General features: G+C 37.2%; 1 long non-coding RNA gene across 1 annotated transcript; it reads left to right on the forward strand.

Moving 5' to 3' along the window:
- The first annotated feature begins 795 nt into the window (after positions 1-795).
- LOC104236982 (uncharacterized) lies at positions 796-1,744 on the forward strand. Its single transcript, XR_713539.2, has 2 exons — positions 796-885; positions 1,364-1,744. It is a non-coding gene; the product is annotated as an uncharacterized lncRNA (long non-coding RNA).
- The last annotated feature ends 9,899 nt before the right edge of the window (positions 1,745-11,643 follow it).

Raw genomic sequence — 11,643 nt, forward strand, 5'->3', positions numbered from 1 at the left:
TGCAACCACGCAAAGATGATTTTACAGTCCTCACCTCCTTTATGAGGGGAATACACAAAATTTGTAGTTCCTATCATTTATTTGTATAATTTAATTAGATTGATTTCCTTCCATATTTGATGAAATTTGCAAGATCAAAATCTGGAATGATGACGATATATGAGCGTCGTATAGGTCTGTTTTATTTTCCTTATATACCATAAATATTTTTTGCTGTGTCGCTTTCGTCAAACTCAAAGGGAGTTTAGTTGTGTTTGTTTTCTTCTTGTTTTTGGTGAAAATAATTACTAATATTAGCGAATTGATAGCTACTAATTGCTGAACTTCAGGCTGTGGCCTTTGTCTTTCTCTATGTGAGTCTTAAATATTCATCAGCTAAAACACTAAAATGATGAGAGATTAAATTTTTTATCTGTGAAATAAACTTTATTGCACGAGCTAATTTTTTATCTGTGAAATATGAAACAACAAAGTTTTTACTCAGAAAATAAAAGACACCCATTTGGCATACCAATCATATTAAAAACTCATTTTTTAATGATAAAGCTCATTTATACCATATCCCCTATACCACCCTTGAACTTCATTCGTTTCTCACATGCCTCTTCCAGCAAATATGGATCTGAAATTAGGGTTAATTAATAATTCAATTGATTTATTGCATTATCTTAGACGTGGTCAGCTCATGTAAGGCTTGAACTTAAAGGAAGTTATAATAATAATAACAATAAACAACTCTAGTCTTGTTCAGTGCAAGTTAGATCTCTATAAATAACCTTTGAAGATACTCACAAAAAAATGTTCACAAAACTTTACGCAATTTATCTAGTATGGCGTTACTTAAGTTTGGTTTAGTCATCACTATTCTTCTCACGGCATTCACTAGTTAGTATCCATTCCTCTTTATTCGTGTAGTGTAGTGCAATCTGTCGTTATTGTGCTTGTCAATAATATGTTTAGAGCCCGTTTGGCTATAAAACAAAATTTCATTTTTTTTTCGAAATTAATGTTTGACCATAAAATTTTCAATTTTCAGTTGAAGATGAATGTTGAAATTTTTCAAAAATTTGAAAAACTCTAAAAAAATATTTTTCTTCACTTTGATCACTCACAAAAATTCAAAAATAGCTTGTATTCATGTCCAAACACAACTCTAATTTTAAAATATCATTTTCACTTATTTCGGGAATTTTACAATTCTTATGTCCAAACGCCCACTTATAGTTACACATGTGAATTTTTACATATATGTGTGTGGGCGCGCGCTTTTTTTCCTATACATGCAGATTGAATGTGCTCTTTTCCATATTATACCAGTAATTAATAAATTGATTTTGTAATTGTGGTGATGAATTTTTTTCAGCCGATGTGATATGGTCCTCAAAGACACAAGTTATGGCAGCAAGAAATGTCGATCCTAATAATGTAACAGGACTCAGAAGGAAATTACTTCCACAACTTAATGATATACTACCTACTTGTGGGAAAGCGTGTGGTATCTCTAATGGAGAAGATTGCAGTGGTTGTTGGTTTTGTTGTAGCTGTGAACGATCAACTTTCCCTTGGGAATCTGATAATCCTTTCTTTTATCGTTGTCAGTGACAAAAATTGGTAAATTAGTTCCCGATTGCAAAGAGAGTCTGCTAAAGATATCTATTACATGTATTTGTGATTCCGTTTAATTTCAGTATCTGCTCTGTTTTTTCTTATTTTCTTACACGAATAACAAAGAAATTCATATGAATGACTTTTTACTTTTTTTTTATGAAGAATAACAAACTCAGCTTCACATGCAGGCAGGGCTTGCTTTTTAGTGCTTTTATAATTCAATCATACATTGAGCAAATCTAATTATGCATAAGCAATCTATGTCGTCTTCTTACTTCTTGTGCTATATATTTATTTAATACAGTTTATCCTTCATTCTCTAATGTAGTAATCTATCTACAGAGGAATTTAATTACCGTTTCTTGTGTTTCTAAGAAATTGTTTCTAGAAGTAAACATGACGCATCTATACACAAGAGGCGAATTTAAGTACCCTATGAAATAAATTACTTAACATGTAGAATTCTTAATCAATTCAGTTAAATATCGATTAAGAGTTTACCAATGTTCTCTCTTCTTTCTGACGCTAATTATCCTTTTCTCCTGAAGAAGCTATAAGGGTGTAATAATCAAGTATATATTGGGTAATTTCACAAAAGGTCATTCAACTTATACTAAACTCACTCAATTTCACTAAAAAATCAAGTTCGCTGAATTTTTTAATTCTAATTAAGAGATTATTTAAAACTTAAAAAAAGCTCCCACCCAAATAAAATACCCATAAGCCGACCTGACCCAACCTTTTGAACTTTTAATTAAACGAACTGTTGAAAATCTTCCTCCCCACATTGTTGATCTTTTTTTTTTTTGGCTAAGAAAGCTTTTATTAAAAATATAACTAGTGCGTTACAGAGGTTGGAACTGAACGGTAGGTTACAATTCGAGCTACATCAGAAGCTAAAAGCGGTAAAGTAAAAGTAAGGGGATTTTCAAAAAGGATAACATCATTAGGTTGAAAATCCGTGGTTGTCTTCCCATGTTTGGCTAATACATCCGTCACAGCATTACCCTCCCTGAATGTGTGTTGGATCTGGGTCACCTGGAGCATCGAATTGCATGCAAAATTGATATGTGAGTGTTTTAGTGGAGCATTAGATAAGATGTGTAGGAGTATATGAGAGTCCGTTTCCACTGGTAATGGTCGGAAATTGTGAGCATTTGCTAGTAGTAGCCCATGATATAAGGCTAGCGGTTCAGCTTGGAGAATATCAGTATGGCTCAATGATTTGGTAAAACCATACACCTAAGCGCCAGAGTGTCACGACCCCAACCCCGGTCATGATGGCGCCCAACACACTGCTAGGCAAGCCCGACCATTCAACAACATTATCCCAAATTCTTATTCAGATTATAGATAAATATCACAGAGAATTTACTAAGTCATTTCATTCAAGTGTATAATTAATAATAAAATCTGCGGAAGTTCAATTAAAATACCACACCATAGCCCAACAGAATCCGGTGTCGCGAATATGAGCCTCTAATACAGAATATCCACCTATTACAAGTCTGTCTAGGAAAAATGCGGAATAAAAAATAGAGATAGAGGGGAGAGATCAAGGCTGCGAACACCATGCAGCTACCTCAATACTCCCGGATAATGCCTGCTTAGCTAAACAATTCCCCACTTAGCCTGTGGTATACCTGGATCTGCACGCAAGGTGCATGGAGTAATGTGAGTACTCCGACCCAGTGAGTAATAAACATAAATAAAGGCTGAGAATAAGAAATCATGGAAAAATACAAAGTAAACTATAACTGGCAGTTTAGAACAACAAATAGTGAAGCAACAAGTCAATTAAGTCAGAGTACCAAATACTGAGACACGTATAACAAAAAAAACAAATGCATGAGTGCAATGCAATGCATATGATGGTACACTCTAGTACCCACTGCGGCGTGCAGCCCGAGCCATCCATTTATTTATCGTCGACGACGCTCACTGGGGGTGTGTACAGACTCCGGAGGGGCTCCTACAGCCCAAGCGCAATATCAAGCCATCTCGTGGCATCAAATCTAGGCCCTCGGCCTCATATCAATCTCAGTATAATCACCCAGGCTCTCGGCCTCAATATCAATGTAATCAACCAGGCTCTCGGCCTCAATATCAATGTAATCAACCAGGCTCTCGGCCTTAATATCAATATAACACTGCTGCGGCGCGCAGCCCGATCCATGCTCAGTCCAGAAATCATCATAAGCTCCTTGGGCATTTGTAAAACAGTAGTTCTCAGCCCGAAATATCATTTAGAAATATCATTTAAGTTTTCAAATCTTAGAAAGATGGCTGAGTTTGCAAAACAGTATTTAAAACCTTGGACTGAGGTCAAATGATATGCAAAATATGCGAAAACAGTGATATCAATCCCTGAAGGATTCAAATAATTGGCAAGAAGCCCAAATGTAACAATTAAATCCAAGTAAGGATGATTCTCAATTTAGTTCAAGTAGAAAATACGGTAAAAACATCTCTCGGGACGGACCAAGTCACAATCCCCAATGGTGCTCTACCCCACGCCCGTTATCCAACGTGCAAGTCACTTCAATATAGCGTTACGATGTGAAATTCCGTTGTTTCAAACCCTCAGGACATCATTTACATCAATTACTCACCTCAAGACGGTCAAAGTCTAGCTTGCTATGCCCTTGCCTCTCAAATTACCCTCCTCGTGCGACGAATCTGCCCAAAATCACAACGAATATGTCGCATTATGCTAAAGAGACAATACCCAATCGAAAGCAATCGAAAAATATCAAAATTCACGAATTTGACAAAACCCGAGCTTCGGGCCCATGTCTCGAAAAATCAGAAAATTAACATCACCGGATTCCTTGTCTCGCCACGAGTCTATACATACCAAGAACTCCCAAATCCGAGTTCAAATGACCCATCAAATCCTAATTGTTTGGTTTCAAAATTCAAGCCCTAGTTCTTGATTTGTAGGCTTATATTTCATGAATCTCTAGGTGGAATTCACAATAAAAACGAGTTCTAAGTCCAAGAAACTTACCTCAAGTCGTTCCCCCTTGAATCCCTCTTTAATCTCCACCAAGAAGCTCTCAAAATGATCAACCATGGAGGAAAAATGACCCAAAATCGCGGATGAAGTGTTTAAAACACTGCCCAGAATTTTTTGGAAGTACTATTCACGCATGCGGTTACTGTTCACGCGTGTGGTCACTGTTCACCAGCGCGGTTACCGTTCACGCGCGGTTATTGTTCACGCTGCTAAAAAATACAGCAGCAGCCAAAGAAATTGCAGCACTTTTCTTTTTACTAAAATGGCTCTAACTCCATCATACGAACTCGGAATTTGATGATTCTTATTCCTATGAGTCACAAATAATACGAACATAGTCCTTCAATCGAAACTAAATTCGGAGCTCGTTTGCTCAGTGTGATATCCATTTCGCTCGTTAAACAATTAACTCATGTTTCGTGTCAAAAACCCAATCGCGACTTGATCAAATTAGACCAAACTTTTCAGATCACTCCTATAATTCATTATTTAAATTCTGGAAATCTCGAAATAAAATTTCGATCTCTAAAACTAAAAATGGACCTTTGGATCATTACATTCTTATGCTCAAACGACAAAAATCTTCCAAAAACTCTTCCAAAACTTATGCGAGCCTCATGGGACCCCGACCAAACATGCCAACATAATTCATAACATTATTCAAACCTCTTCCAATCATCAAAACACCTCAAACAACATCAAATTACCCAAAACTCATCGAATTCAAGCCTAATTTTCTAAAAACTTCCGAAATACACTTTCGATCAAAAACCCAACCAAACCATGTCCGAATGACCTGAAATTTTGTACACATATCCCAAATCACCTAAAGAAGCTATAACAACTCTCGGAATTCCATTCCGACTCCGGGATCAAAATCTCACTTATCAACCGGAATTCGCCAAAATACTAAATTCGCCAATTCAAGCCTAATTCTACATCGGACCTCCAAAATTACTTCCGATCACACTCCTAAGTCACAAATCATCCCCCGAAGCTAACCGAATTATCGGGATTCAAATCCGATCCCTCTAACATACAAGTCAATGTCCGGTTGATTTTTCCAAAACAAACCTTCCTTAAAGAGACTAAGTGTCTCATTTCCTACTAAAACCAATCCAAATCAACTCTTTCACACCCAACACTGATAATGAAGCATAAAGAAATAGAAAATTGGGAAAACGGGGCGGTAACTTACGAGACGACGGGTCGGATCGTCACACAGAGGCATCACGAAAGACTCCAGCTGCCCCACCCTTGTGAGAATGCTTGTCAAAGGCTCCATCAATATTTAACTTGTAGGAACCTTGGGGTGGGGATTGCCATTTGATTGGAATTATAGTAGTTAGTGTGTGTTGTTGAGTAAATGTGTTATCTAGGTAATAAAATTGGGCAACCTAGTTGTATATATTATGGGGATTAACGTTTGTATGTGTGTGATTGAAGATATTATTATTACAATTGATCCATATGTGCCAGAAGGTGATTGGAACTAGAATACGCAATGGAATTATATTAGGAGGTGAGGTGGTTGGAAGGCAAAGTTGTTTGACTCAGTTTAGAGTGAAGTGTGATGGAAGAGGGATATTTAAATAATGCCATATATTGGAGACAATGGTGCAATGAAAAAATATATGAGCAATATCTTCATGTGCTTGTCGGCATAATGGATAGGTGGAATCATTGGTAAGATTACGATTAGAAAGAAATGAAAGGGTTGATAATTTTGCTTGTAGCATGAGCCTAAAGAAGTGTTTAATTTTGTTGGTGGAATGTATCTTCCATACCCAAGTGAGTGGAGAATGGTGTTTTTACTTATGAGGAGGAGATGTTATTAAGGCGTAGGCAGTTGAGGTGAAGAAAGACCCTGTGGAGGAGGGATGCCAAAAGAATTGGTTTGTATCTCTTAATGCAGGGGTCAACAAAATATTATGGATGAGTGAGAATAGAGAGTGGGGTATGTCAAAGAAAAGTGGTTGGAGGTTCCACGATCCATGCCACATTATAGAGCTTAGTGGAAGGTTATCTTCATTTTGATTGAGTGAACCATGAATAAGATGACGTAAAGGTTGGTGCGTCGGTAGCCAATAGTCAGATTAAAATTGAATTTGATTGCCAGTAGCTATATTTCAACCTAGTCTTTGTTTGAAAGAATGGTAAGCTTTTGCCATGCTTTTTCAAATGTAGGAAGCAGAGTTAATGTTTGGGTAATGGAATTGAGGATGGGGTTGTTGGAGATAAGATTGGTATTTTAGATGGAAAGTAGTTGCCCAAGAAGTGTTAGTATTGTTGTAGTAACACCAAAAGAGGGCCATTGATAATGAGATATTTTTTGGATAGAGTTTTTGAATTCTTAAACCCCCATAAGTTTTTGATGTAGTAATTTTGTCCTAGTTAATAAGATAGAGCTTTCGTTTGGCAGGAGAAGAGCCCCAGAGAAAGTTTCTTTGAATATTTTATATTTTTTAGTGCCTTTTTTGGGAGGAGATTGATTTACATGGCATACGTGGGGATAGTATTTAATGCTAACTTGATGAGTGTTGTTCCGCCAGCAAATGTTAAGAAATTTTGTTTCCAACCTTCCAGTTTTTAGTTAATTCCAAGGCTGTAAGACGGCATGTCCGTCTCATGCATGCCACCTACCATATCAGCAGCAACATCATTAGCAGGAGCCTCAACGCCCCCTTGTTGGGGACCACCTCCTCTCCGCCTACGACCACGTCGCCCGGCACCACCTGCTCGTCGGGCACCACCAGCTCGTGGGATACCACGACCTCGCTGGTACTGTGATGGGTGCATATAATTAGCCTCGTGTGCCAAATGCTGATCCGATCGGGCTCGCTATAGTGTCTGGGCAGCCACATCCATGAATCGATGACTATACGCCTGCATGGCCACAGGATCGTGGACATAACTCTGCATCTGCTGCCCCATATGATAGACGGTATGCAATCCAATCTCCTGCACAAAGTAAAAAATATAAACTACATATTTGGCACTAAATTACAAGTATATAATTAATAATAACAGAAAACATACCAGGGCCTCGTGTCTCCCGGTGTATGGGACGTACCGACCGTATGCCTGATGAACTGGGTTCCCGATAAAAAGTCTGGAAATAGTGCGGTACTATGCCATATAACATTGAATAGGAAAGTGCTGCGGAGGTGGGGTCAAGTCACCTCGTCTGTCCCAAGTACCTAACTGCTCGTTATGCCATGGCATAAATGTGTCGTCCGCCCTGGACCGATCATCCCTCTCATAATGTAAAGCATGCCATGCAGGCGGAGTCGGTATAGGCTGCGGTAGGCCAAACTGACGAAATACCCGCTCGGAGGCATGATGCTCGACAATATCGAGGCATATGAGCGGGACAGAAGCCCTCCAAATATGTCGGCCGAATGTGCAATACGCTGGCAGGGTACCTATCAGCTCATCGTTGTACGACGTCCAGATGAACTATCAAATAAGAACACAAACCGTTAGTATGCGCAACACTAAGTTAATCTATAATAGGTAAGTTTAGTTAGATATTCACCTGTGCATCCTCCAGCAGATCCAACACATCACTGCAGAGGGGGAGATTATGATGGGCATCATACTCTCGTGTAAGAGTATGGTGCATAACCCACCTACAGGCTAGAGGGAGTTGCGGAATTTCTACATTAGCCGGTAGCTTGGTAGAAGTGGCTGAAACTGCAGAAATCACTCCCAGACCCAAACCTAACATACAAAGTTGACGTAATGTATAAGATTAACTATAACTAGGTAGAATTGTAACTAACGGACATATTATTTGAATATGTTGTCACTGTAGAAGCGGCAGAAAGCCACCAACGTCTCTCTGTGTGCCGATGCAAGCCCGACACATCTGCCTATACAGATATGAGATGACAGCACCACCCCAGTTGTAGATGGCTATATCCTCGAACCGGGCAATATGATACAGAAAACGGAGGCTCACTAGGTTCCCCGAAGTGTTCGGGAACAAGACCCCCCCCCCAAATAGAAGGAGCAAAAACAACCTCGTATATCGTTGTACATCCACCTTCGCTGACTCGTCGATGATAGTATGGTCTACACCAGGTGGTCTATAATGGGGACCAACTGTATACGACTAGACCCAGACGCTACCTCCTTATCCTCCGGTATGAAACTTGTGAGCATGTGCAGTATATCCCAATATGCGTGCCACGAATAATATCGCATGGTCGCAGGCAGTAAAACTGGCAAGCCATCAGCGGACATGCCATATAAAATCTCAGCGTCCTGGAGTGTGATGGTGGCCTCGCCGATGGTCAAATGGAAAGTGTGCGTCTCCGGTCTCTACCGCTCAATCAAGACCATGATCAAAGCATAGTCGAGCTGTATCCGGCCAATCCTAATAATCCTATATAATCCCATCTCCTCCAGGTAATGGACCACGCGGGGATGTAAAACACAGGGAGGACTCAAAAACTCCCACAGTAAATCCACTCTCCTAGCCCGGAAAGTCTGCGTAAGCAACTGTCCGTTCCATATATACTCGGATCTATGTTGGGGCTGTAGGGCTAATAGATCCAACGTCCGAGGGCCGAGATGTATAGTCGCGTCCATGTCGTCAACTGTAAATTCATATTTTTTAATAACTTAATTGTACAAATTATATATATATATATATATACCTATGGGTTCCGGGGTCGATATTTTGAGGACCAGTGACACCAAACTATCATTAATAATTATGTGTTTTTATTATAATTTATATTTATATTTTTTAATAACTTAATTGTACAAATTATATATATATATATATATTTATATATACCTATGGGTTCCGGGCTCGATATTTTGAGGCCCAGTGGCACCAAACTATTATTAATAATTATGTATTTTTTTATAATTTAAATTCATATTTTTTAATAACTTAATTATAAAAATTATATATATATATATACCTATAGGTTCCGGGCTCGATATTTTGAGGACTAGTGACACCAAACTATCATTAATAATTATGTGTTTTTATTATAATTTAAATTCATATTTTTAATAACTTAATTGTATATATATCCCGGGCTCGATATTTTGAGGACCAGTGACACCAAACTATCATTAATAATTATGTATTTTTATTATAATTTAAATTCATATTTTTTAATAACTTAATTGTATATATATATATATATACCTATGGGTTCCGGGCTCGATATTTTGAGGCCCAGTGACACCAAACTATCATTAATAATTATGTGTTTTTTTATAATTTAAATTCACATTTTTAATAACATAATTGTAGAAATTATATATATATATATATATGGGTTCCGGGCTCGATATTTTGAGGACCAGTGACACCAAACTATCATTAATAATTATGTGTTTTTTTTATAATTTAAATTCATATTTTTTAATAACTTAATTTTACAAATTATGTATATATACCTATGGGTTCCAGGCTCGATATTTTGAGGCCCAATGGAACCAAACTATCATTAATAATTATGTGTTTTTTTTATAATTTAAATTCATATTTTTAATAACTTAATTGTATAAATTATATATATATATATATATATATATATATATATATATATATATATACACCTATAGGTTCCGGGCTCAATATTTTGAGGCCCAATGACACCAAACTATCATTAATAATTATGTGTCTTTTTATAGTTTAAATTCATATTTTTAATAACTTAATTGTACAAATTACTAATTATCTGTGCTGATACAATTATTAACTTAATTGTACAAAGTTTGCATTTTCAACAACCAGTATAAGATACTTAAACAAAATGAATTTTAAGCTAAAATATTACACATTACTACGCTACAAGTCTCTAAATTTTACTACGCTAAAAGGGTCTACGTTTTACTATGCTAAAAAGATCTAGATTTTACTACGCTAAAAAATAATCTAAACTAAACATAAACAACAAATAAATTTAATTGCAAATAAAACACAAAACGACATGAAAACACACACATATAAATCGGGATATTAATAGACAAATTTATTTTACAAATTTATATTTTTTTAGAAAACACTAATATTAAATCCGGATAAATTTAACATGCTAGTTTCGAAAAAAGACATAAACCGAAATAGAACACATACAAATCAAATAATATGCATTATTATAAATGTTTCAACTTAAAATAAATCGAAATACCTCGATTTAGAATTTTCGGAAAGCAAAAAGATTGAAATTTTGACTCCAGAAGTGTGAATCAACAATAACACGAAGTTCTACTCGAATGTGGGACCTATGTTCTTCAAGTTTTATGTGTGTGGGGCCCATAATTTTTTTAAAATGGAGGGCAGCAGCGGGTATGGGGTGGGGGGCCAAGAAGAAAAGAGAGATTAAAAAAATGGAGGAAGAAACGATGAAGAAGATGGAAGAAATTTTAAAAACTTATGTATAGCGCCAGGTATTGTGGCGCTATACGTGCGGTGTCAGCTTTTACAATATAGCGCCACAATACCTGGCGCTATACATTAACGGTGCCGTTACCGTTAATGTATAGCGCCAGGTATTGTGGCACTATACATAAAAATGTAACTTTTTTTTACCACCTATTTGTGTACTTTGAATCCAAAAGAACCATATTTTGGTTCCGGACCCCAAATATTAGCTAATGTGTGCATGTGTGTATGATGATTGCTAGGCTGAATTTCGGCGGGGTCTATGGCAGGGGGTGGTCTGCTGAGAAAATAATTACGGTGGGTGGTGGAGCTATAGTGGTAGAGTGGTTATAGAGTTCAGGGTTTTCGTTGGGAGTGGCTTGGGAAAGTCTGTTGGTTAGGGGTATGGTATTTGGAGTGTTTTGACTGGTTTTGTTGGTGTGGGTCCCCACTTGGGGATTGTTTAATATGTTTTCATTGTTGGTAGTAGTGAGTGGTTTTAGAAGAGGAAGGTTGTTTGGGTTTTGATAATTGCGAGAAGTGGAATTACGTGAAGGTTTGGTATGTATAACTGTTTTCCATTGGTCTTGTGTAGGTGGTTGTATGGTAGGCTGAGAATGCG

This window comes from Nicotiana sylvestris, chromosome 4 (genome assembly GCF_000393655.2).
Source record: "Nicotiana sylvestris chromosome 4, ASM39365v2, whole genome shotgun sequence".
Lineage (NCBI taxonomy): Eukaryota > Viridiplantae > Streptophyta > Magnoliopsida > Solanales > Solanaceae > Nicotiana > Nicotiana sylvestris.